Source organism: Zea mays, chromosome 6 (genome assembly GCF_902167145.1).
Source record: "Zea mays cultivar B73 chromosome 6, Zm-B73-REFERENCE-NAM-5.0, whole genome shotgun sequence".
Taxonomy (NCBI): Eukaryota; Viridiplantae; Streptophyta; class Magnoliopsida; order Poales; family Poaceae; genus Zea; species Zea mays.
Genome location: NC_050101.1, coordinates 1,108,694 through 1,134,346, shown reverse-complemented (window position 1 = coordinate 1,134,346; position 25,653 = coordinate 1,108,694).

Below are 25,653 nucleotides of genomic sequence, written 5' to 3'. Positions count from 1 at the left end.
CTCAAAATAAAATAAAGACTATGGAAAATTTAGCCAAATTGCGTGAGTGAACTGTCCAAACATAGGTTAAGGTTGTAAGACAACTTTTTTCCACCATACAGTTGCTAAAAAGTTGGAATATAAAGAATTCAAAACAATAGATCACCTTTTAAACCTCAAATGACGTTTCTATGATATTGTGGGCATTGTACTCTAATACCCTCTAGTGTGAATACAATGCCCACAATATCATAGAAACGTCAGAAAGTGCCTTTTTGGCATTAAACTTTTGAAAATCATAACTAAATAATCACCCCTTAGCCTTCTGTGGTTTTTGGCACAGAAGCCTATTATTACTGTTAAATGCCAACAAAGTGGCCCATTTACCCAATTTTTATTCTTTTTGTCCTAAGCTTAGCCTTTATTTGTGGAGCCTCAAATTCTATAACAGGCTAAAATAGCAAAGGGCAACCCACTGTAATTTTTACAGAATTTTAGGAAAATATTAAACCACTGTCGTAGTTCAAACCTACACTAGAAACCATAAGTAGAAATTAAGAAAAGGAAAATGAATAATGGTAATTAATGTCATCCTAAAACCCTTGTACATTTGTCCACTGAAATGTATAAAGACAATACAAATCCACTATGTTATCCTCAATGAAAACCTTAGCCTAAAAAAGTAAGAAGTATATACCATTGGAAGCCCCGCAGGACTAAGAAACCCTAAGTTACTTCTTGACTTAGTTTCTTTTAGCATAATGTTATTAAATCTTGCATAATCATGACATACATATTCATTGCATTTCGATAGACTGTAACCTTGCTGACGGAGAGTACGTCCTCGTGCCGGAGCAAGGAGCTGCTCAGGAGGTAGCCCCGGATCCAGCCCCAGAGCCTGCACCCGAGGACCTGCCTGCCACTGCTTTGGAAGGCAAGCCCCGGTTTTATGCATAACCTGTTATTTATGCTATCTTACTTCACTTAATGATTGTAGGATTGATTGTGCACTTAGGTGTAGGAATTGTTTGAAACCCTAGTTGCATGATCTCAGGAATCCTTTTTGAGGTGAATACTAGTATGATAGGTCGAGTAACTGCTTTATTAAGTAGGATCTCGGTAGAAGTCGAGTGATTTTTCTAGCACTCGCGCGAGGTCAGGAAATTGGTTGTATCCACTTTCTATCATAATGGTGTTGATTTGTGGACAACAATCCATGGGGATTGGTTGTCCACGGGATAAAAATTGGAATAAGGATTAAGGTATGGTACCGTGTGTCAAGCGTTTGAACGTACTAAACACATATCGAGAAATATGGTAGATCGGTAAGCCTAGTACCTGAGTGAACCTGCCCGTAGATTGCCCTCCTCACGCGACCTGAGACGAGGTTTCCCATTCCGGTTATGGTGGGTACAAGTGCGGTCACTGCACAACGGCAGTCGGGGTCAGTGAGGCATTGTACGCCAAGGCGGTGAGCCCCTTTCTGTTGCCAGGGAATCGATGGGGACGGTTGATATGTGTGGGGACGGAGTGCCCCTGCGTGTCGTGTGTTTAGCTTTACCTTGCAAGGTTTAAAAACTCGATTCGAATCGTCTGCTTCTCGCAGCTAATGAGACGGCTTGATCCATGCTGCTACATTGAGTAATAAGTGGAAATGTGATGAGTTGATATAAGCTGTTGATTGCTAATAATGCTTGCTACTATGTATGAGTAGATAGTTCACTTTTTGCCTTAAGAGAGTCACACTTAAATTGACAAAGTTAAAACTGGACTTAGAAACTCAGCTAGTGCTTTTGGCAACCAAACCCCACAGCCGAACAGCTGCATGTCTAGAGGTAGAGGAGTAGACTCCTCACACCGGGTAAGTCTAGCTGAGTATTAGTATACTCAGCCTTGCTTGTGGCATAATTTTTTACAGGTTCTCTAGAGGACATGGTTGCTCGAGTGACTTGGCCGTCCATCTTGCCACCGGGCTGGACTGTCGAGTGGGACCCCGCCTCGGCTGAGGAGGAGCATGAGGAGTGATGGGACAGGCTTCCCCATCTCTCTGTTTAATTACCGTTAGTTTATTTCCGCTGCACTTCGAACAATGACAACTACTTTTGCAAAACTCCGATGATGATGTAATAAATTAATACTCTTTCATGCATGGTTCTATGCTTTATTGTATTTGCTCTGTGACTCACCATCGAGTGAGATTGTGGTACTTGATCCTGTCAGTGGCCGTGTCGGACTAGATCCGAGGGATTGACGGGTTATTCCCATTTGAGTGTGGTCTAGCCTCTAAGGCAGGGCTCAGGCACTTAACTTGGAATAATTCGGACAGTTCCGCCACAGCTGGTATCGGAGCTTGTACCACCACAGAGGAATTAATAAAATATAAGTACCATCTTTTTCCAAAGTAAAACTTGATAGAAACAATGTTGGATAGATAGTAGGACGAGCAGGATAGACCTAGGACGTGAAGCCTTGGAATGATAGAAGGGTAGCTAGGTGGCTAAGTAATTAGGCCCTACAGGCCACTTTTACAGGATGGGAGTTCTTCCCTATTCCTTTTATCTTGTTGTGAGGTTGTTCAGGACGAGCATGCATGCATTCTTAATTAAGCAAATGGATAACTGAGTAAGGACTTAAAAACAAAGATAACAACCAACTAGGTCCCCAGTACCATTTTATTTTAACTAGAGAAAGGGCTGAGTTTTATTTTTCTTGTTCTTTTTATAATTCTTTTTCTTTTACTTACGCTTAACCGTACACAGATGACTTCCCACGGATCCTCAGAGGACGGAAATGCACTATCCCACACTGACGGGCTTGCACGAGAGGGTTTTCCCCGCATTTTGTGGGAAGTACTTCAGGGGGGCGGATACACGACACCCCCTCAGTACGCGGTGCAGCAGTTCGAGAAGCACCGAGTGCCCCGCTGTAGGGTGAGGATGACCTTGGAGCCTCATCCCCTGCAGCCAGGTTGGCGCTCTTTGGACTCCGAGTCTTTTGGATACCGAGCTGAGGATACCATCGAGGCGATCGCTCTGCATGGATTGACCACTTTCTGCGGATTCCATCCGTTGGAGCTGGCTACCCACCCCATTGGCTTGTTCCCCGCCGAAAGGGAGGACGACCCAATGTGGAAAGATCGGGTGGAGCATGCCAAGGATATCTGGGCCATCTACCCAGGACAGACTGCGCACTTGACCGTACGGTGCATGAATGCTCTGTACCGTCTGCAAGTAATGCGCGGTGAGGCGATGTCCCATCTGATGGCACTATTGGAGGCGACAAAGATTACTTTGGACAACAGGGAGGAGCTTGTGGTTGACTTGTCCACTGAAATGGTGGAGAAGGACTTGCAGGTGGAGCAGCTATCCACTGATATGCAAGAGTTGGAGGAGCTAGTGGGCACCAGGGAGAACACCATCGAGGTTCTCGAGGATCAGCTCATTAACACCCAACAGCAGCTTGCCGAGGCTAACGAGCACCTGGATATGCATCACCAGGAGATCCAGGACATGGAGGCCAATGAGGACGTCGACATCGAGGGAGGAGATGAGCCTGCCTCTAGTGTGGACACTGCTGGCTCAGGGAGACCACCTTCCCCCGAGTCGAGTGTTGCCTCGTTCGCTCACTAGGTGTTCAGGATGGGGTCAGAAGTTGGATGGTAGGACTCCTCGCAGCTGGCTTAGCTTTTGCACCCTTGGGGTACTAGGCTAGATAGAGTTGAGTCTTTTTGGGACAATTGATGTAATCGTGCTGAACTCTCTTGGAAGCTTGTTTGATGGATGCTATTATTAGTCTAAAATGGAAGGAAAGGTTTATGCCTTTTTTTAAAATCCTTTTGTTGAAGTTGGAGTCTATCCTTTTGTTTTTGACTCTTTTCGCCGCGATAAAATCTTGAACTTGGGAATATGGTGTTAAGTATGTATGTGGTTTTTCAGATGGCCGGGAGGCAGCGTCGTGGCCAGAATGAGCGCGTTCCTCCACCGCCGCCACCACCTCCCATACTGCAGGAGCTCATGGCTCAGCAGAACGAGATCTTGAGGCAGCTAGCTCATCGTCAGCCACCACCTCAGCACTATGGTGGTGGAGACCATCAGCGTCACCCCGCGGCAGCTACCTACCAGGAGTTCCTCAGCACCCAGCCTCCATTGTTCACCAGGGCAGAGGACCCACTTGATGCAGATGTGTGGTTGCGAGTGGTGGAATCCAAATTCCCACTACTCCATGGAGCTTGCTCAGAAGTCACCAAAGTCAGGTTCGCCACCCAGCAGCTTCGCGGACCCGCAAGGACTTGGTGGGACCATTTTCTTGCCATGCAACCAGAGGATCGAGAGGTGGAATGGAGGGAGTTCAAGGCAGCTTTCAGGGGACACCATATACCAGCCGGGATTATGGACCGGAAGCTCAATGAGTTTTTGGCACTCACTCAGGGCAACAGTACAGTGTTGCAGTATGCCCAGGCTTTTAATGACTTGTGCCAGTATGCTGGGTATCACGCAGACACGGATGAGAAGAAGAGAGACAGGTTCAGGAGGGGGCTCAGCACTAAGCTCCGTGATCGTCTCAACACCGTCATGGCCAACAGTTATAATGAGTTGGTCAACATGGCTATCTCCCAAGAGGACTGCATTATAGCTCGACAGGCAGAGAAGAAGAGGAAGACCCCTGTGGTAGGACCCTCAGCTCAGCCACAGCGCTTCAGGATTGTGTCCGACACTTAGAGCAGGGGACCCCAGCAGCAGCAAGGGCGATGGGTGATCCGACCCCAGCAGCAGCAGCAGCAGGCACCCAACCGCACCTAGTTTCCAACTCAAAGGAACAATCAGCAGCAGCAGCAGTACCGCCAGGCAAATGACAACAGGTGCTTCACATGTGGCAACACCGGACATTACGCCAAGAATTGCCCCAGTAACCAGCAGAGGCAGGGGCAGAATGTTAATCAGAACCAAGGCAAGAGGCAGAAGGTGCAAGTGAGGCAGGGCAGGCTGAACTTCACCACCATGGCTGATATTCCAGAGGGAGCACCCGTCATGACTGGTATCTTTACAGTTTTGAATTATCCTGCTATTATTCTATTTGATTCTGGTGCATCGCATAGTTTTATCAGTGCCAAATTTAGTGCCAAGTGCCAGTTGCCCTTTCACCACACCGATGGGGGCATTACCATTTCAACACCAGGAGGCAGAGTTGCCACTTATCAAATCAACAGGCAAGTGCCTATAAAATTTGGTAGCCTTGTGATTAGAACCACCCTTCTCATCTTAGGATTGGATAGCGTGGATATTATATTGGGAGCTGACTGGTTGACCAGGCATCGGGCAGTATTGGATATTGCAGCCAGGGCCATTGAAATTCATTCCCCTGCTTATGGCAAGACTGTTTTGTATTTGCCCGACCAGGGATGTACCCGTTTTTGTGCCTTCGTTATGATAGAGTCCCCAGTAGAAAAGATCCCAGTGGTCCGTGACTATCCGGATGTTTTTCCGTATGAATTGCCAGGAATGCCACCTGATCGAGATATTGAGTTCGCCATCGAGTTACAACCCGGGACTGCTCCTATCTCTAAGAGACCCTATAGGATGCTTCCCGCGGAATTGGCAGAATTGAAGAAGCAATTGCAAGAATTGTTGGACAGGGGGTTTATTCGCCCAAGTACTTCACCATGGGGATGTCCAGCATTATTTGTGAAGAAAAAGGATGAGAGTTTGAGGGTGTGTGTTGACTACCGCCCTCTCAATGCGGTGACTATCAAAAACAAATACCCACTGCCCCGTATTGATGTTCTGTTTGATCAGTTGGTAGGAGCCAAGGTATTCTCCAAGATAGACCTTCGCTCAGGTTACCATCCGATCAAGATCCGTGCCAGTGACGTTCCCAAGACAGCTTTCTCTACCAGATATGGGTTGTATGAATTTTTGGTGATGTCTTTTGGGCTGACCAATGCCCCGGCTTATTTTATGTACCTGATGAACTCAGTATTTATGCCAGAATTGGACAAGTTCGTGGTCGTCTTCATTGATGATATTCTGGTCTATTCCAAAAATGAAGCCGAGCACACCAAACATTTGCATACTGTGCTTCAGAGACTGCGTGACCATCGGTTATATGCTAAGTTGTCCAAATGTGAGTTCTGGCTGAAGGAGATTAAATTCTTGGGTCACACAATTTCCCAGGATGGGATATCGGTTGATCCTGAGAAGGTGCAAGAGGTAATGGATTGGAAACCCTCGACTACAGTGAGGCAGATTCGAAGTTTTCTGGGTTTGGCAGGGTATTATCGACAATTTATTCCGGATTTATCCAGGATTGCCAAACCAAAGACTGAACTGTTGAAGAAAGGAGTCAAGTATGTTTGGAGCCAAAAGTGTGAAGATGCCTTCCATACTTTGAGGCAGCATTTGACAACAGCCCCAGTGCTGGCTCAACCTGACAACACGAAGCCCTTTGAAGTTTATTGTGATGCTTCTGGTACGGGATTGGGATGTGTCTTGATGCAAGAGAACAGAGTCATTGCTTATGCTTCCCGAGCACTCAGGCCACATGAGCAGAACTACCCTACACATGACCTGGAATTGGCAGCTGTGGTTCATGCTCTTAAGATATGGAGACACTATTTGATGGGAGCTCACTGTAACATCTACACTGATCACAAGAGTCTCAAATACATCTTCACGCAGGCAGATCTGAACATGAGGCAGAGGAGATGGTTGGAATTAATAAGGATTATGATTTGGAAGTACATTACCATCCTGGTAAAGCTAATGTTGTGGCAGATGCCTTGAGCAGAAAGGCCCAGTGCAATTGCATAAGCATAGGTACAAGAGTTACCACCCTGTGTGATGAACTGTGCAAGCTGAAACTGGAAGTTGTTCCTTCCGATGAATTAAGTTATATCTCGGTGGAACCCACATTGCAAGAGCAAATAGTCAGGGCACAGATTGAGGATAAAGGTGTTCAGGTTATCAAGGGAATGATCAAGCAACAGGCAGAAAAATACAAGTGTTTCCGGCAAGACAGCAAGGGAATTCTATGGTTTGGAAATCGATTGGTTGTTCCCAAGGACCCAGAGCTCAGAAGGAAGATACTAGATGAAGCTCACCTTTCCAAATTCTCCATGCACCCTGGTAGCAACAAGATGTACCATGATCTCAGATCTTTGTATTGGTGGACCAGAATGAAGAGGGAAATTGCCAAGTATATATCAGAGTGTGACACTTGCCAGAGAATAAAAGCTAGCCACTTGAAGGCAGCAGGCCCTTTGCAACCCCTTCCCATACCATCTTGGAAATGGGAGGACATTTGCATGGACTTTATAGTGGGATTGCCCAATACATCCAGGCACCATGATTCTATTTGGGTTATTGAGGACAGATAGACTAAGACTGCTCATTTCTTACCAGTACACACCACCCACCGGACAGAGAAGTATGCAGAGATCTACATTGACCAGATAGTTCGTCTGCATGGGATACCATGGACTATAGTCTCAGACCGAGGAGCACCTTTTGTGGCACGATTTTGGGAGCAATTGCAGGAATCACTTGGGACCCAGGTCATCCGAAGCTCAGCATACCACCCCCAAACAGATGGCCAGACAGAAAGGGTGAATCAGATTTTGGAAGACATGTTGCGGGCATGTGCACTACACTACGGAAAAGATTGGGACAAGTGTCTCTCCTTGGCAGAGTTTTCTTATAATAACAGCTACCAGTCCAGTCTAAAGATGGCACCTTTTGAAGCCTTGTATGGGAGAAGATGCAGAACCCCGCTGAATTGGTCTCAAGTAGGAGAGAGGGAAATTTTTGGGCCAGATTTGGTACTTGAAGCAGAGGCAAAGGTCAGAGTCATCAAGAAGAACTTAGAAGCTGCTCAGGCCAGACAAAAGAGCTATCATGATAAGAGGCGGAAGCCTCTACAGTTTGAGGTGGGAGATCATGTTTATCTTGAGGTATCACCAACCAAGGGTGTCCAGAGATTTGGGATCAAGGGCAAGTTAGCTTCTCGTTACATTGGACCCTACGAGATCAAGGAAGCTTGTGGACCCGTTGCCTATCAAGTGGAATTGCCACCTCACATGTCAACAGTTCACAACGTGTTCCATGTATCTCAATTGCGGAAATGTGTTCGCCTACCCACTGAAGTGCTGCCCGAACCGGACATTGAGATAGAACCAGACTTATCCTACCAAGAGTACCCCGTCAAGGTATTAGATCAAAAGGAGAGATCAACTCGGGCAAGGTCAGTAAGAATGTATAAGGTTCAGTGGAGTCACCATTCAGCAGAAGGAGCCACATGGGAGACTGAGGATTTTCTACGCTCTCGCTTCCCCGACTTTCTGCCCAAAGGAGTCGGTACGTAACCCCAGGACCCCACCCCCACCTGCCCTTTGAATTCAATTATAAGAAAAACTTAGATAACAAGGATAGTCTAAGTTGTGGATTTAACTTAAGAAGGGCTTCCTTCTGAAGTTGCAAAGAGAATGACATTCGAAGAGCAGTTAATAAGAGAAACTGGAGTATAAAGAAAAGGTAGCACACCCACACCCCTTCAAGCACCCCTCCAAGGGACTCTACCTAAAATCTCGGGACGAGGTTCCTTTAAGGGGGGAGGGCTGTAACACCCCAGGTGTTACTCAGGGTGTCCACCCAAGGCTACCCCCTTTTAACCTATTATCACATGAAGATTGAATTGGGCAAAGTATACCAAACTTGGAATTCTAGGTCCTAAGCAAGTGCAAACCACCTTGGATATCATGCCCTAGCTTGTCATGCACATCTAAGTGGGGAATTTCCCAAAACCCTAAAGCAAACCCCTCTTGGGCAATAGGAACCCTAATTGAAGCTATGATCAAAAGATCATGTAAACCTTATGATCATGGCTTGGGCCAAATATAAAAGTTGTAATATACTTCATAACCTACAATTAATAGTAAGGATGTACCCCCAAAAAGTTTTCAGAAAAGTCCCAAAAGGTTCACCTAAGGTTCAGCACAAGGGAGAATTCAGAATTTGCCTAAGTATAAAAACTAACCCTTGAACAAAGATCCCACATGTTCACCTTAATCCAAAATTCAAAACCCTTCGACCCAATTGACAAAGTGGCGCCAAATTAACCCTAGAATACCCTGGAAAGAGGTGACACCTACCCTAGGGCGCTAGACACGACTTGACACCATTTTTGTCTCGGCTTGGACCTAGCTGACACAGCCAACTTCTTCCCCCTCTATCTCCCTGCTCCGACCATATCTTGACTTGGAACTCACAGCAAAAAGGTAGGATATGGAGCAGGGAAGCGACCGTACACAGTGACTTTGCCAAGATAGGCACGCTATGGTGCTCTAATCCGCCATTGAACCATGGCAGAAGCAAGCTTCCACGTGTTCGACGCGAGCTGGCAACCGGGGGCGCGCTCAGAGCACGCCCGTGCGCGAACCCCCGCGCGCCCGCGGCCGCCCGTGACCATGCCCGCGCCACGGCTATAAAGCCCGCCTCAGTGCTCGGCTGCCTTCCCCGTTGCCTCCTCCGTACCTCGCCTGACTTTCCCGAGCCAGCCATTAGCTCCGGCGACCTACCCGCGACCCGCCAGTGCCGCCCGAGAGCAACCACCATGGCCAGCCCCTTTCCCGTCCTCCTCCGTTCGATCCAAGCCCTCAGATAGCTTCCTGGTGAGGCCGTGGAGCTTACCCAAGCTTGAACCGAGGACCCGCGTCACCGGAATAGCGCAATCGTGCTCGCCGGAGTTCAACAACCCGCCGACGCATGTGGACCGGGTAAGCCCCTGCACCATTTTCCAATTCATTGCGCGCATGGCTTCTACATCACCCAGTGAAGCTCCTCGCGCACCTTAATTGAACTATACCGCCGTGGTTTGGCCGGAGCAGGAGCCGCCGACGACCCCCGCCGCCTGTGCTCGTGGCCAGGGTAGCTCCGACCACCTCCGACGCCGACCCGCACACCGACGTGACCGTCGTGACCTCCCGGACGTCACTGACCACCCCGCCGGAGCTCTACCACCGCCGGTAAGCCTCGCCGCCGTAATCTATGCCGCGAGTACTGTTTAAGTCAGCCAGGGAGCGCGGGTTAGATTTCGGTTAGGTCCAGGGGGTTTTGTGCGATGTCAGTGACCCACACCAATAGTAGACTGAGGACTATTTTGTGAGAGAAGAGGGAAATAAAACCCAGGGGCCTCAGCGCAAACCTGTTTTATTTTCCATTTTCGAATTTATTTTCTTTTAATATGGCAGATAACTTAATAAATGCATAACTTGAAGAATAATCATCCAAAAATTGTCAAACCAATTTTGCTAAACTCTGGGAAATATGGACTATCAGATAAAAATAGTAAAACCCATAGTTCATGTATTCTTTTCTGAAGTTTTGAATTAAATAAGAAAACTGCTAAAAACTTAATATTAGAAGGAAAAATAGAAGTATTGTTTGACTAGGGTTAGCAAAATTTGGAGAAGTTTATATCTACCTACTGACCCAATTAAAAATGCTAAACCTCTCTATCCACCCCATTAAGTTAGTTTTTACCCCTTGTTTTACAATAGGCTTAAGGTTAAGAAAAATAGAAAATGTGATTTAAATAATGAACCAGAGGGTACCCCTATTTTTGTTAGGATACTTATTCAATGCAGTTCACTGGAAAAACCTATCATACCCTGTTTTAGTATAACATAAGTAGGATACCTTTTATTTTAATAAAACAAGGGAAACTTAGAAAAACCCTACAAAAATAACCCCAAGCTGAAAACACCCCCACCCTTGGGATAGAAAATGTTTTGCTATTAAGAACTTAAGAAAAATATGAAATCTGCTGTTTGACATTTTTCAAATAACAATGTAGTAGAAAGTGCCTTTTTGGCATTAAACTTTAGAAAATCATAACTAAATAATCACCCCTTAGCCTTCTGTGGTTTTGGCACAGAAGCCTATTATTACTGTTAAATGCCAACAAAAATAACCCTTAGGACAGACCCCACCTCAAATTAAGAGTTGTAGTACAAAGTGGCCCATTTACCCAATTTTTATACTTTTTGTCCTAAGCTTAGCCTTTATTTGTGGAGCCTCAAATTCTAAAACAGGCTAAAATAGCAAAGGGCAACCCACTGTAATTTTTACAGAATTTTTGGAAAATATTAAACCACTGTCGTAGTTCAAACCTACACTAGAAACCATAAGTAGAAATTAAGAAAAGGAAAATGAATAATGGTAATTAATGTCATCCTAAAACCCTTGTACATTTGTCCACTGAAATGTATAAAGACAATACAAATCCACTATGTTATCCTCAATGAAAACCTAAGCCTAAAAAAGTAATAAGTATATACCACTGGAAGCCCCGCAGGACTAAGAAACCCTAAGTTACTTCTTGACTTAGTTTCTTTTAGCATAATGTTATTAAATCTTGCATAATCATGACATACATATTCATTGCATTTCGATAGACTGTAACCTTGCTGACGGAGAGTACGTCCTCGTGCCGGAGCAAGGAGCTGCTCAGGAGGTAGCCCCGGATCCAGCCCCAGAGCCTGCACCCGAGGACCTGCCTGCCACTGCTTTGGAAGGCAAGCCCCGGTTTTATGCATAACCTGTTATTTATGCTATCTTACTTCACTTAATGATTGTAGGATTGATTGTGCACTTAGGTGTAGGAATTGTTTGAAACCCTAGTTGCATGATCTCAGGAATCCTTTTTGAGGTGAATACTAGTATGATAGGTCGAGTAACTGCTTTATTAAGTAGGATCTCGGTAGAAGTCGAGTGATTTTTCTAGCACTCGCGCGAGGTCAGGAAATTGGTTGTATCCACTTTCTATCATAATGGTGTTGATTTGTGGACAACAATCCATGGGGATTGGTTGTCCACGGGATAAAAATTGGAATAAGGATTAAGGTGTGGTACCGTGTGTCAAGCGTTTGAACGTACTAAACACATACCGAGAAATATGGTAAATCGGTAAGCCTAGTACCTGAGTGAACCTGCTCGCAGATTGCCCTCCTCACGCGACCTGAGACAAGGTCTCCCATTCCGGTTATGGTGGGTACAAGTGCGGTCACTGCACGACGGCAGTCGGGGTCAGTGAGGCATTGTACGCCAAGGCGGTGAGCCCCTTTCTGTTGCTAGGGAATCGATGGGGACGGTTGATATGTGTGGGGACGGAGTGCCCCTGCGTGTCGTGTGTTTAGGTTTACCTTGCAAGGTTTAAAAACTCGATTCGAATCGTCTGCTTCTCTCAGCTAATGAGACGGCTTGATCCATGCTGCTACATTGAGTAATAAGTGGAAATGTGATGAGTTGATATAAGCTGTTGATTGCTAATAATGCTTGCTACTATGTATGAGTAGATAGTTCACTTTTAGCCTTAAGAGAGTCACACTTAAATTGACAAAGTTAAAACTGGACTTAGAAACTCAGCTAGTGCTTTTGGCAACCAAACCCCACAGCCAAACAACTGCATGTCTAGAGGTAGAGGAGTAGACTCCTCACACCGGGTAAGTCTAGCTGAGTATTAGTATACTCAGCCTTGCTTGTGGCATAATTTTTTACAGGTTCTCTGGAGGACATGGTTGCTGGAGTGACTTGGCCGTCTATCTTGCCACCGGGCTGGACTGTCGAGTGGGACCCCGCCTCGGCTGAGGAGGAGCATGAGGAGTGATGTGACAGGCTTCCCCATCTCTCTGTTTAATTACCGTTAGTTTATTTCCGCTGCACTTCGAACAATGACAACTACTTTTGCAAAACTCCAATGATGATGTAATAAATTAATACTCTTTCATGCATGGTTCTATGCTTTATTGTATTTGCTCTGTGACTCACCATCGAGTGAGATTGTGGTACTTGATCCTGTTAGTGGCCGTGTCGGACTAGATCCGAGGGATTGACGGGTTATTCCCATTTGAGTGTGGTCTAGCCTCTAAGGCAGGGCTCAGGCACTTAACTTGAAATAATTCGGACAGTTCCGCCACAACAAAAGGTCATTAGCTAGCCCAATAACGTCTTCATCCACTAGTTGTACTCTAATACCCTCTCGTGCGAATACAATGCCCTCAATATCATAGAAACACTATTTTTAGTTTCAAAGGCATACCTAAATTGTGTTTATGTCCACTCAAGTAAAACACCACACATCAATATGACACATCATTTCTCAAAATAAAATAAAGACTATGGAAAATTTAGCCAAATTGAGAGAGAGAACTATCCAAACATATGTTAAGGTTGTAAGGCACCTTTTTCCACTAGGCTAGCTAATGACCTTTTGTGATACCTGGGCTATCTAATGACCTTTTGTGATACCTGGTTTCCAATAATCCCCTCTATTCAAGGGATACCTAGATTGTGTTTATGTCCACTCAAGTAAAACACCACACATCAATATGACACATCATTTCTCAAAATAAAATAAAGACTATGGAAAATTTAGCCAAATTGCGTGAGTGAACTGTCCAAACGTAGGTTAAGGTTGTAAGACAACTTTTTTCCACCATATAGTTGCTAAAAAGTTGGAATATAAAGAATTCAAAACAATAGATCACCTTTTAAACCTCAAATGACGTTTCTATGATATTGTGGGCATTGTATTCACACTAGAGGGTATTAGAGTACAACTAGTGGATGAAGACGTTATTGGGCTAGCTAATGACCTTTTGTGATACCTGGTTTCCAATAATCCCGTCTATTCATGGCATCCTTAGATGGTGTTTATGTCCACTCAAGTAAAACACCACACAAAAATAGTGTTTCTATGATATTGAGGGCATTGTATTCACACTAGAGGGTATTAGAGTACAACTAGTGGATGAAGACGTTATTGGGCTAGCTAATGACCTTTTGTGATACCTGGTTTCCAATAATCCCGTCTATTCATGGCATCCTTAGATGGTGTTTATGTCCACTCAAGTAAAACACCACACAAAAATAGTGTTTCTATGATATTGAGGGCATTGTATTCGCACGAGAGGGTATTAGAGTACAACTAGTGGATGAAGACGTTATTGGGCTAGCTAATGACCTTTTGTGATAACAGGTTTCCACCATACAGTTGCTAAAAAGTTGGAATATAAAGAATTCAAAACAATAGATCACCTTTTAAACCTCAAATGACGTTGCCATGAATAGACGGGATTATTGGAAACCAGGTATCACAAAAGGTCATTAGCTAGCCCAATAACGTCTTCATCCACTAGTTAAACTCTAATACCCTCTAGTGTGAATACAATGCCCACAATATCATAGAAACGTCATTTGAGGTTTAAAAGGTGATCTATTGTTTTGAATTATTTATATTCCAACTTTTTAGCAATTGTATGGTGGAAAAAAGTTGTCTTACAACCTTAACCTATGTTTGGACAGTTCACTCACTCAATTTGGCTAAATTTTCCATAGTCTTTATTTTATTTTGAGAAACGATGTGGTATATTGATGTGTGGTGTTTTACTTGAGTGGACATAAACACAATCTAAGGATGCCATGAATAGACGGGATTATAGTTAACATATTATCACAAAAGGTCATTAGCTAGCCCACTAATGTCTTCATCCACTAGTTGTACTCTAATACCCTCTCGTGCGAATACAATGCCCTCAATATCATAGAAACACTATTTTTATGTGGTGTTTTACTTGAGTGGACATAAACACCATCTAAGGATGCCATGAATAGACGGGATTATTGGGAACCAGGTATCACAAAAGGTCATTAGCTAGCCCAATAACGTCTTCATCCACTAGTTGTACTCTAATACCCTCTAGTGTGAATACAATGCCCACAATATCATAGAAACGTCATTTGAGGTTTAAAAGGTGACCTATTGTTTTGAATTCTTTATATTACAACTTTTTATCAACTGTATGGTGGAAAAAGGTGCCTTTCAACCTTAACCTATGTTTGGACAGTTCACTCACGCAATTTGGCTAAATTTTCCATAGTCTTTATTTTATTTTGAGAAATGATGTGGCAAATTGATGTGTGGTGTTTTACTTGAGTGGACATAAACACCTTCTATGGATGCCATGAATAGACGGGATTATTGGAAACCAGGTATCACAAAAGGTCATTAGCTAGCCCAATAACGTCTTCATCCACTAGTTGTACTCTAATACCCTCTAGTGTGAATACAATGCCCACAATATCATAGAAACGTCATTTGAGGTTTAAAAGGTGATCTATTGTTTTGAATTCTTTAGATTCCAACTTTTTAGCAACTGTATGGTGGAAACCTGTTATCACAAAAGGTCATTGGCTAGCCCAATAACGTCTTCATCCACTAGTTGTACTCTAATACCCTCTCGTGCGAATACAATGCCCTCAATATCATAGAAACACTATTTTTGTGTGGTGTTTTACTTGAGTGGACATAAACACCATCTAAGGATGCCATGAATAGACGGGATTATTGGAAACCAGGTATCACAAAAGGTCATTAGCTAGCCCAATAACGTCTTCATCCACTAGTTGTACTCTAATACCCTCTAGTGTGAATACAATGCCCACAATATCATAGAAACGTCATTTGAGGTTTAAAAGGTGATTTATTGTTTTGAATTCTTTATATTCCAACTTTTTAGCAACTGTGTGGTGGAAAAAAGTTGTCTTACAACCTTAACCTATGTTTGGACAGTTCACTCACGCAATTTGGATAAATTTTCCATAGTCTTTATTTTATTTTGAGAAACGATGTGGTATATTGATGTGTGGTGTTTTACTTGAGTGGACATAAACACAATCTAAGGATGCCATGAATAGACAGGATTATAGTTAACATATTATCACAAAAGGTCATTAGCTAGCCCACTAATGTCTTCATCCACTAGTTGTACTCTAATACCCTCTCGTGCGAATACAATGCCCTCAATATCATAGAAACACTATTTTTGTGTGGTGTTTTACTTGAGTGGACATAAACACCATCTAAGGATGCCATGAATAGACGGGATTATCGGAAACCTGGTATCACAAAAGGTCATTAGCTAGCCCAATAACGTCTTCATCCAATAGTTATACTCTAATACCCTCTAGTGTGAATACAATGCCCACAATATCATAGAAACGTCATTTGAGGTTTAAAAGGTGATCCATTGTTTTGAATTCTTTATATTCCAACTTTTTAGCAACTGTATGGTGGAAACCTGTTATCACAAAAGGTCATTAGCTAGCCCAATAACGTCTTCATCCACTAGTTGTACTCTAATACCCTCTAGTGTGAATACAATGCCCACAATATCATAGAAACGTCATTTGAGGTTTAAAAGGTATTCTATTGTTTTGAATTCTTTATATTCCAACTTTTTAGCAACTGTATGGTGGAAACCTGGTATCACAAAAGGTCATTAGCTAGCCCAATAATGTCTTCATCCACTAGTTATACTCTAATACCCTCTAGTGTGAATACAATGCCCACAATATCATAGAAACGTCATTTGAGGTTTAAAAGGTGATCTATTATTTTGAATTCTTTATATTCCAACTTTTTAGCAACTGTATGGTGGAAACCTGTTATCACAAAAGGTCATTAGCTAGCCCAATAACGTCTTCATCCACTAGATGTACTCTAATACCCTCTCGTGCGAATACAATGCCCTCAATATCATAGAAACACTATTTTTGTGTGGTGTTTTACTTGAGTGGACATAAACACCATCTAAGGATGCCATGAATAGACGGGATTATTGGAAACCAGGTATCACAAAAGGTCATTAGCTAGCCCAATAACGTCTTCATCCACTAGTTGTACTCTAATACCCTCTAGTGTGAATACAATGCCCACAATATCATAGAAACGTCATTTGAGGTTTAAAAGGTGATCTATTGTTTTGAATTCTTTATATTCCAACTTTTTAGCAACTGTATGGTGGAAAAAGGTGTCTTACAACCTTAACCTATGTTTGGACAGTTCTCTCGTGCAATTTGGCTAAATTTCCCATGGTCTTTATTTTATTTTGAGAAACGATGTGGTATAATGATGTGCAATGTTTTACTTGAGTGGACATAAACACCATTTAGGTATGCCTTGAATAGAGGTTCCAATAATCCCGTCTATTCATGGCATCCTTAGATGGTGTTTATGTCCACTCAAGTAAAACACCACACAAAAATAGTGTGAATACAATGCCCACAATATCATAGAAACGTCATTTGAGGTTCCACCATATAGTTGCTAAAAAGTTGGAATATAAAGAATTCAAAACAATAGATCACCTTTTAAACCTCAAATGACGTTTCTATGATATTGTGGGCATTGTATTCACACTAGAGGGTATTAGAGTACAACTAGTGGATGAAGACGTTATTGGGCTAGCTAATGACCTTTTGTGATACCTGGTTTCCAATAATCCCGTCTATTCATGGCATCCTTAGATGGTGTTTATGTCCACTCAAGTAAAACACCACACAAAAATAGTGTTTCTATGATATTGAGGGCATTGTATTCGCATGAGAGGGTATTAGAGTACAACTAGTGGATGAAGACATTAGTGGGCTAGCTAATGACCTTTTGTGATAATATGTTAACTATAATCCCGTCTATTCATGGCATCCTTACATTGTGTTTATGTCCACTCAAGTAAAACACCACACATCCGTATACCACATCGTTTCTGAAAATAAAATAAAGACTATGGAAAATTTAGCCAAATTGCGTGAGTGAACTGTCCAAACATAGGTTAAGGTTGTAAGACAACTTTTTTCCACCATACAGTTGCTAAAAAGTTGTAATATAAAGAATTCAAAACAATAGATCAGCTTTTAAACCTCAAATGACGTTTCTATGATATTGTGGGCATTGTATTCACACTAGAGGGTATTAGAGTACAACTAGTGGATGAAGACGTTATTGGGCTAGCTAATGACCTTTTGTGATACCTGGTTTCCAATAATCCCGTCTATTCATGGCATCCTTAGATGGTGTTTATGTCCACTCAAGTAAAACATCACACAAAAATAGTGTTTCTATGATATTGAGGATATTGTATTCGCACGAGAGGGTATTAGAGTACAACTAGTGGATGAAGACGTTATTGGGCTAGCTAATGACATTTTGTGATACCTGGTTTCCTATAATCCCGTCTATTCATGGCATCCTTAGATGGTGTTTATGTCCACTCAAGTAAAACACCACACAAAAATAGTGTTTCTATGATATCGAGGGCATTGTATTCGCACCAGAGGGTATTAGAGTACAACTAGTGGATGAAGACATTAGTGGGCTAGCTAATGACCTTTTGTGATAATATGTTAACTATAATCCCGTCTATTCATGGCATCCTTAGATTGTGTTTATGTCCACTCAAGTAAAACACCACACATCAATATACCACATCGTTTCTCAAAATAAAATAAAGACTATGGAAAATTTAGCCAAATTGCGTGAGTGAACTGTCCAAACATAGGTTAAGGTTGTAAGACAACTTTTTTCCACCATACAGTTGCTAAAAAGTTGGAATATAAAGAATTCAAAACAATAGATCAGCTTTTAAACCTCAAATGACGTTTCTATGATATTGTGGGCATTGTATTCACACTAGAGGGTATTAGAGTACAACTAGTGGATGAAGACGTTATTGGGCTAGCTAATGACCTTTTGTGATACCTGGTTTCCAATAATCCCGTCTATTCATGGCATCCTTAGATGGTGTTTATGTCCACTCAAGTAAAACACCACACAAAAATAGTGTTTCTATGATATTGAGGATATTGTATTCGCACGAGAGGGTATTAGAGTACAACTAGTGGATGAAGACGTTATTGGGCTAGCTAATGACCTTTTGTGATACCTGGTTTCCTATAATCCCGTCTATTCATGGCATCCTTAGATGGTGTTTATGTCCACTCAAGTAAAACCCCACACAAAAATAGTGTTTCTATGATATCGAGGGCATTGTATTCGCACCAGAGGGTATTAGAGTACAACTAGTGGATGAAGACATTAGTGGGCTAGCTAATGACCTTTTGTGATAATATGTTAACTATAATCCCGTCTATTCATGGCATCCTTAGATTGTGTTTATGTCCACTGTTGGAGACTTGTTCTCAAGTGCTAAGAGTTAAGAACAAGGCAACATAGAAAATGTTAATCGTTAAAGTCCTTCGTCCTCCGAAGCATTATTTCCCATAGGATATAATGGTTTACGGACGAAGGTTATGAAGGACGTACCTTCATAAATTCATTAAACAATGACGAAGGAAAAAATGTAAAGGATATAAAAGACAATATGAACGATTATTTATTATTATCAAGCATAAACGGAAATACTATTGAATTACAAATGTACCTTTAGTCGAGAGGGGATGACAATACAAGTGTGACGCAAAAAGTGAATGCCAAGTCAGCGTGAACAGTATGGGGATACTGTTCACCTATTTATAGGCACGGGACACAGCCCTTACAAAATTACATTCATGCCCTTTACATTTGATAATAATTCTATAGTAGTCTATCGAGGTCTGAATAGCCTTTTCATCTTTAAGTCGGTTCCACTCTTTGCTGTCACGCCGAAGCTTTCCTGCTCGCACCTTCGGCTCCGTATCAACCTTCGTATTATTCTGGTCTACTGCAATACCAACTTTAGTCCGAGGATACCTGTTCACACATTGTACTCCAGAAATACTGTTAAATCCTGTTTTTGAGGACCTTCGAATGCCGAAGGTCCCCAACAGTATCCCCTCGCAATATTAATTTGTTCGAAATAATAAATTTAGATTGCGATATGGACGAAGGCTTTACGCCGAAGGTCCGAAAAAACACCTTCCCTTTGCTAGAATAGCAACATTCACTGACAAGTGGGGTCTTTCAATTTTCAACGCACCGAGCGTATAAATACAGTCATACCGCAAACTCATTTGGCACGCTTTCTGGCCAACCACTCCCGCTCACTCAATTTTTAGCTTTTGTGCACTAAGATTTGCTGAGCTTTTAGTTTTGAAGCTTCGGCTTTGAAAACAGTTTTTTAGTGTTTCCGAAGATATCTGAAGCTGCTAAGAAGGCTGCTGCTGAGATGAAGCTGAGTCTTGATGAAGAGAAGAACTTAGGGTTTCTTATAGCGATGTCGAAGACCAACACAGAAAAAATCACCAAGGAGATTCTGGAAGGTTTGTCTGAAGATACTAGTGACAGTGAAAGTTATGATGTGGACAGCGGTGGCGAAGACTCCGAAGATTGTCCCTGGCGACCAAGCCATTCAGTTTATGGTAAATCAACTATCAAAGAGAATCATCTTGTTAACATGAGAGGAAGGTATTTCCGGGATCTATCCGTTGTGAGAGCCGACGAAGGGGAGAAGACTTGTCCACACCCTGAAGAGAATGAAGTCGTAGTGTTCCGAAGCTTCTTAAAGGCTGGGCTACGATTTCCCTTGAGCAGCTTCATCGTGGAGGTGCTGAAAATTTTCGAAGTCTATCTTCATCAGCTTACCCCCGAGGCAATCATAAGGCTGAATATCTTCGTGTGGGCCGTGCGAAGCCAAGGTCTGAAGCCTGATGCAAAAAGTTTCTGCAATATGCACAAATTATCATACGAGACAATACCTTGGGGTAAGGAACAATATCACAATAACTTTGGCTGCTACAATTTTGTTTCTCGGTCTGGGTCAAGCTGCCCCGTGCCAACTTTTCGGAAGAGATGGCCCAGCGGCTGGATGACAGAATGGTTCTATGTAAAAAATGATCTGAAAGCTCGAGAAGATATCAAAGGTATAATTATGCGTCCTATTTGGCAAAGCTTCGGCCTTCGCAGGCCGAAGGTTGAAATGAATGAAGCTACCGAAGAATGCCAGAGAGCCTTCGGCGTTGTCTGCTCTTTTATAGGGACAAGGGACTTAGTACAAGAGCATATCGCTTTCAGGGTGTGGCCGCTTGCGGAGAAATGGGAAATGCCACAAGAAACCATAAAAGAGGCCGACGAAGGGGGACTTATCAGGTTTAAGTACACTTTTAAGTTTGGAGATAAATTTATTGAGCCAGATGATGAGTGGTTGAAAAGCATTGACAATTTAAGTGATGAGCTGCTCGGGACCTACTCGAAGGCCGAAGATACTGCAATGTCAGCAGCCTTCGGAGGCCGAAAAAAGAAGAGGCTGAATCGGGTATTTGATGCAATTGGGTTTGTCTACCCTGACTATTGCTATCCCATCCGAAGGCAGAAGAGAAAAAACACAACCTCTGCGATAGAAGAAACTGCAACTGCTCCTAGCGAGCCAGAACCGAAAAGAAAGAAGATAAAGGTTCTTACGCATCGGCCGCGCTATATTGAACCAGCTTCGGTGCCCGAGTTTACCGGAGAAACTTCTTCGGCCACCGAAGCTGAAAAACCAACCGAGCCAGCCTTGTTGCCAGAAGTCGCAGAAACGGCCGAAGTGCCAACAAAGATAGAATTGGAACAATCAAACATTTTGTTATCGGGAACAAAAGAGAAAGCCGAAGCGCCGTCCACAGAAAAAATGGAAGAGGTAAAAGAAGCAACTGAGGGCTCCAAAACATCAGGAGTTTTGAGTCCTGTAGCAGACGTTGAGATAGTAAAGAATCAAAAAGTGCCAGCAATGACTCCGAAAAGAAAGAGGATGACCAATGTGCTAGATGTACTGGAAACAATCAAATCTTCAAGCACACCTCCGAAGAAGGCTGCTGTCACTCCTGAAACAGCAACTGAAATTTCTGGTTCTACAGCTCCAGAGCAAGAGATTGAAGCCGAAGCTGGGCCCTCAGAGCCCGCAAAGGTAAAACCCTTGGAAAGTGAGGCAGAAAAAATAACAAAGCCAACTTTTGTTGAAGAAACCGGTGTTGTTGCCCCCGAAGCATCCCCCAAAATTCGTGATTATATTTTCCGTCATGCTTCGGGGAAAAAATTATCAGAAAAAGAAGAACAAGAGGCCCAGCACTATGCCCAAAAACTGAAATATCCAAAGGGGGCGTTAATATTTAATGGCAGTGGAGAAGAAGACTTCTTGTATTGTCTTCCCGACAGCAAGGAGATTACTGTCTGCCGGGAGATGAGCAAGAGCTTCGGATTCCCGACTTTAGAAGACGGGCTCTCAGTGCTGTCGAAGAACGATCTGGCCGACAGCCTGGCTTACAATAGCTTAAAGGTACGATACATGAAATTCTTGTATTTTTCCGTTCGTTTAAACCTATTGACACACACATATTTCTCTTTGAAGGGCTTGATACTTAGCAATGCTCTCAGAGCACAGAAAGATGCTGAAGACGAAGGGTGTACTATAGCCCTGAGCAACCTTCGTTCCGAAGTAATTGAACTGAGGAACGAAGGTCTCGAAAAAGATAAAATATTATACTCATTGTTAAATAAAATAAAGGAAGACGAGGCTGCTTTTAAAGTTCAAGCTGAAGCTCAGAAGCGCGAAATTGAAGATCTTCGGAAACAACTGGCCAGAGCTAAGGAAGAACGCATTCTTGAAGAAACAAAGCGTGAACTCAGCGATCAATGGGCAGATCACCTAGAAGTGACTGTTGAAAAGCTTCGTTCGTCCAAAAAGAAATGCTATGACAAATCTATAGATTGTGTTAAGAAACTAAAAGCTAGCTTCGCCAAGGTCGGCGCATTCTCAAGTGAGGAAAACTTTTCGAGAGGCAATCCCGAAGGTGTCATCGAATGGATCGACCACGAAGCTGATGCCTTCGAAGAAATTTTAAGTAGCCGAGGAGATATATGCGCCTTCTCTGGTGCCAGAGGGATTGCCACCATCTTGGAGAAGAAAGGCTGCGAACATGTAAAAGTTTTAGCACAATCCGAAGCTGCTTTGTCCTTTGAAGATGCAAAAGATCCTTCGGCCAAAGCTAGTATAATTGGTGGAAAATTTTTTACCGATATCTGGGATAATGGTGGTCGAGAAATGGCCGGAGAAATTGTTCGAAGAAGTGAAAAGGGCATTCACGATGCTAGAGAAGTAGCTGAGGCTGCTGAAAAGAGCGCAGAGGCCGAAGGTCAATTAGGTATTAAATAATAGTTTTTATCATGTTGTAATCTTAGGCTTTAAGATTTGTTTGCGATTTGTAATAGCAATGTAGCCGTGTCCTGTCCTTCCTCAGATCCTACTGAAGTATCTCCGGGTGCACGGCCTAGGGGTGACGATGAGGTTAAAAAGATGGCTGAAGCTATTATGGATGAAGTTGTCGATCGACTGTTGAACGAAGCTGCAGAGGTAGTACTTAGGGAAAACTAAATGCTGTTGTAAAAACATTTTAAATGTAATATGTGTAATATCTTGTAATCCTGCATGTAATATACTTGTTTTGTTTTTCTTTGTGGTTCAATTCTTTACGATGCATGAAACTTTACATACGTACCGTTTTTGAGTCTTTGGCGAAAAAACACCTTCCCTTCTTTTCATGCTTCGTGAAGAAGAATTGCCATTTATCACAATAATGTCCAAAGTATTCCGAAAAGTGCTCAAGCTTCGTAGAAACATTCTTCAAAGCTGTACTTCAGAGATCAATATTGTTTCTCCTTGTGACTTGGCACGATTTGCCCCTTTTTCAAAGCGTTTTCCCGAAGATCGATATCATACCCCCTTTTTATGTCACATGCAGCATGATGTATGATGCTTATGTTATGCAAAAAATGATGTGATGATGTTATGCCATGTAAGGTGATATTCGAAGGTACACGCACATCTGCGCGATAAAACACATAATCTTTTTGTGAATCAGCGTTGACTTTTCGCTGTAAGCCTCCCTTAGGAGCTTCTTCGCCTTTTACTTCAGCGGAATCAGCGTTGACTTTTCGCTGTAAGCTCTGCATTCCCTTATGAACGACTTTGGAGCTTCTTCGCCTTTTACTTAGGCGGTATCAGCGTTGACTTTTCGCTGTATGCTCAGCATTCCTTTTGGAACGACTTTGGAGCAAAAAACTTACACTGCGCTCCCTTCGGAGCGGCTTTTTGTGACTTCGTCAAACTTACTCTGCGTTCGTTAGAACGACTTTTGTTGCTTCGAAGAATTTTTGATAGTTCGAAGGTCCTTCTTATTATCACAAGTCTTTGAACTTCGATCAATTTAAGCCTGTGGAGAAAACATATATTTGTTTTTTGTAGGAATCAACGAAACTAATTACACGAAACCTAAACAATGTCCTTTATTACAGAAAATAAAACTGAATGAAAAAGATTGCTATTAAGGTAGGATATTCGTCAATAGATGTGCTTTGACTCTGGCACAGTGCTATTGACTGTACGAGCTTCGGACTGCTCTCTGGAGTCCCTCTGGTGTGGAGTATACTGGCTCCCTTCTGGCTGCTGACCTTGTTGCAACGGAGGTGGAGGCGGAGGCTGTTGCCAGGAAGCTTGAGGCTGACTCGCCGAAGCAACAGAAACTGCAGGATGATTGCCCACATATTCTGGGATGTAGGGCGAATGATACGAAGCTGTATGCATGACCTGCTTCGGCTGAGCTTGTTGTGCTGCTGCTTCAGCTATTTCCTTTTGCTTCTGAATAGTAACATGGCACATCCTGGTAGTATGGCCTTTGTTCTCACCGCAGAATAAGCAAAAGATTCTTCTCGATTGATCGCCAAATCTTCCTCCGAAGCCCCTGGCGCCTCTGCCTCTTGGAGCTGGTGGTCGGAAGGAGCTTTGTTGTTGCCCTGAAGCCTGTGAGGAGTATTGTGGCCTTTGCTGCTGACTCCCTTTATCATCATTCTGAGTAGAATTGTGAATTGACCTGACATGCCTCGGGTAAAACCTTCCTCCGAAGCCCCTGGTCATTTCAGAAAACCTGAAAGCCTCCTCCCTTCTTTGACGAAAGTCATTGTCAGCTCGAATGTATTCGTCCATCTTCTGGAGCAGCTTTTCCAGCGTTTGTGGTGGCTTCCTGGCAAAATACTGTGCTGACGGCCCTGGCCGAAGCCCCTTGATCATAGCCTCAATGACAATCTCATTGGGCACTGTTGGCGCCTGTGCCCTCAATCGTAGAAACCTTCGGACATATGCCTGAAGGTACTCTTCATGGTCCTGGGTACACTGGAAGAGAGCCTGAGCAGTGACCGGCTTCGTCTGAAACCCTTGAAAGCTTGTTATCAGCATATCCTTCAATTTCTGCCAAGAAGTGATTGTCCCTGGCCGAAGAGAAGAGTACCAAGTCTGAGCAACGCTTCTGACGGCCATGACAAAGGATTTTGCCATAACTGCCGTATTGCCACCGTACGAAGATATAGTTGCTTCATAGCTCATTAGGAATTGCTTAGGGTCTGAGTGACCGTCATATATAGGAAGCTGGGGTGGCTTGTAGGTCTGTGGCCAAGGTGTAGCCTGCAATTCTGTTGAGAGAGGAGAAGCATCATCAAAAGCAAAGTTTCCATGATGGAAATCGTCATACCAGTCATCCTCATTACGGAAGTCTTCCTGGTGAAGCTCTCTGCGTGGAGGCCTTCGGTTTTGATCATCTTGAACAAGATGACGAACCTCTTCGGAAGCTTCATCTATTTGTCTCTGAAGATCAGCTAGACGGGCCATCTTCTCCTTCTTGCGTTGAACCTGCTGCTGAAGGATTTCCAGATTTTGAATTTCCTGATCCAGATCATCCTCCGGAGGTGTTGGACTGGCAGCCTTCCTCTTCTGGCTTCGTGCCTCTCTAAGAGAAAGGACGTCTTGATTGGGGTCCAGCGGCTGCAGCGTGCCAGCCCCTGCTGCTGAAGCCTTCTTCGGCGGCATGACGAAGGTAATGCTTG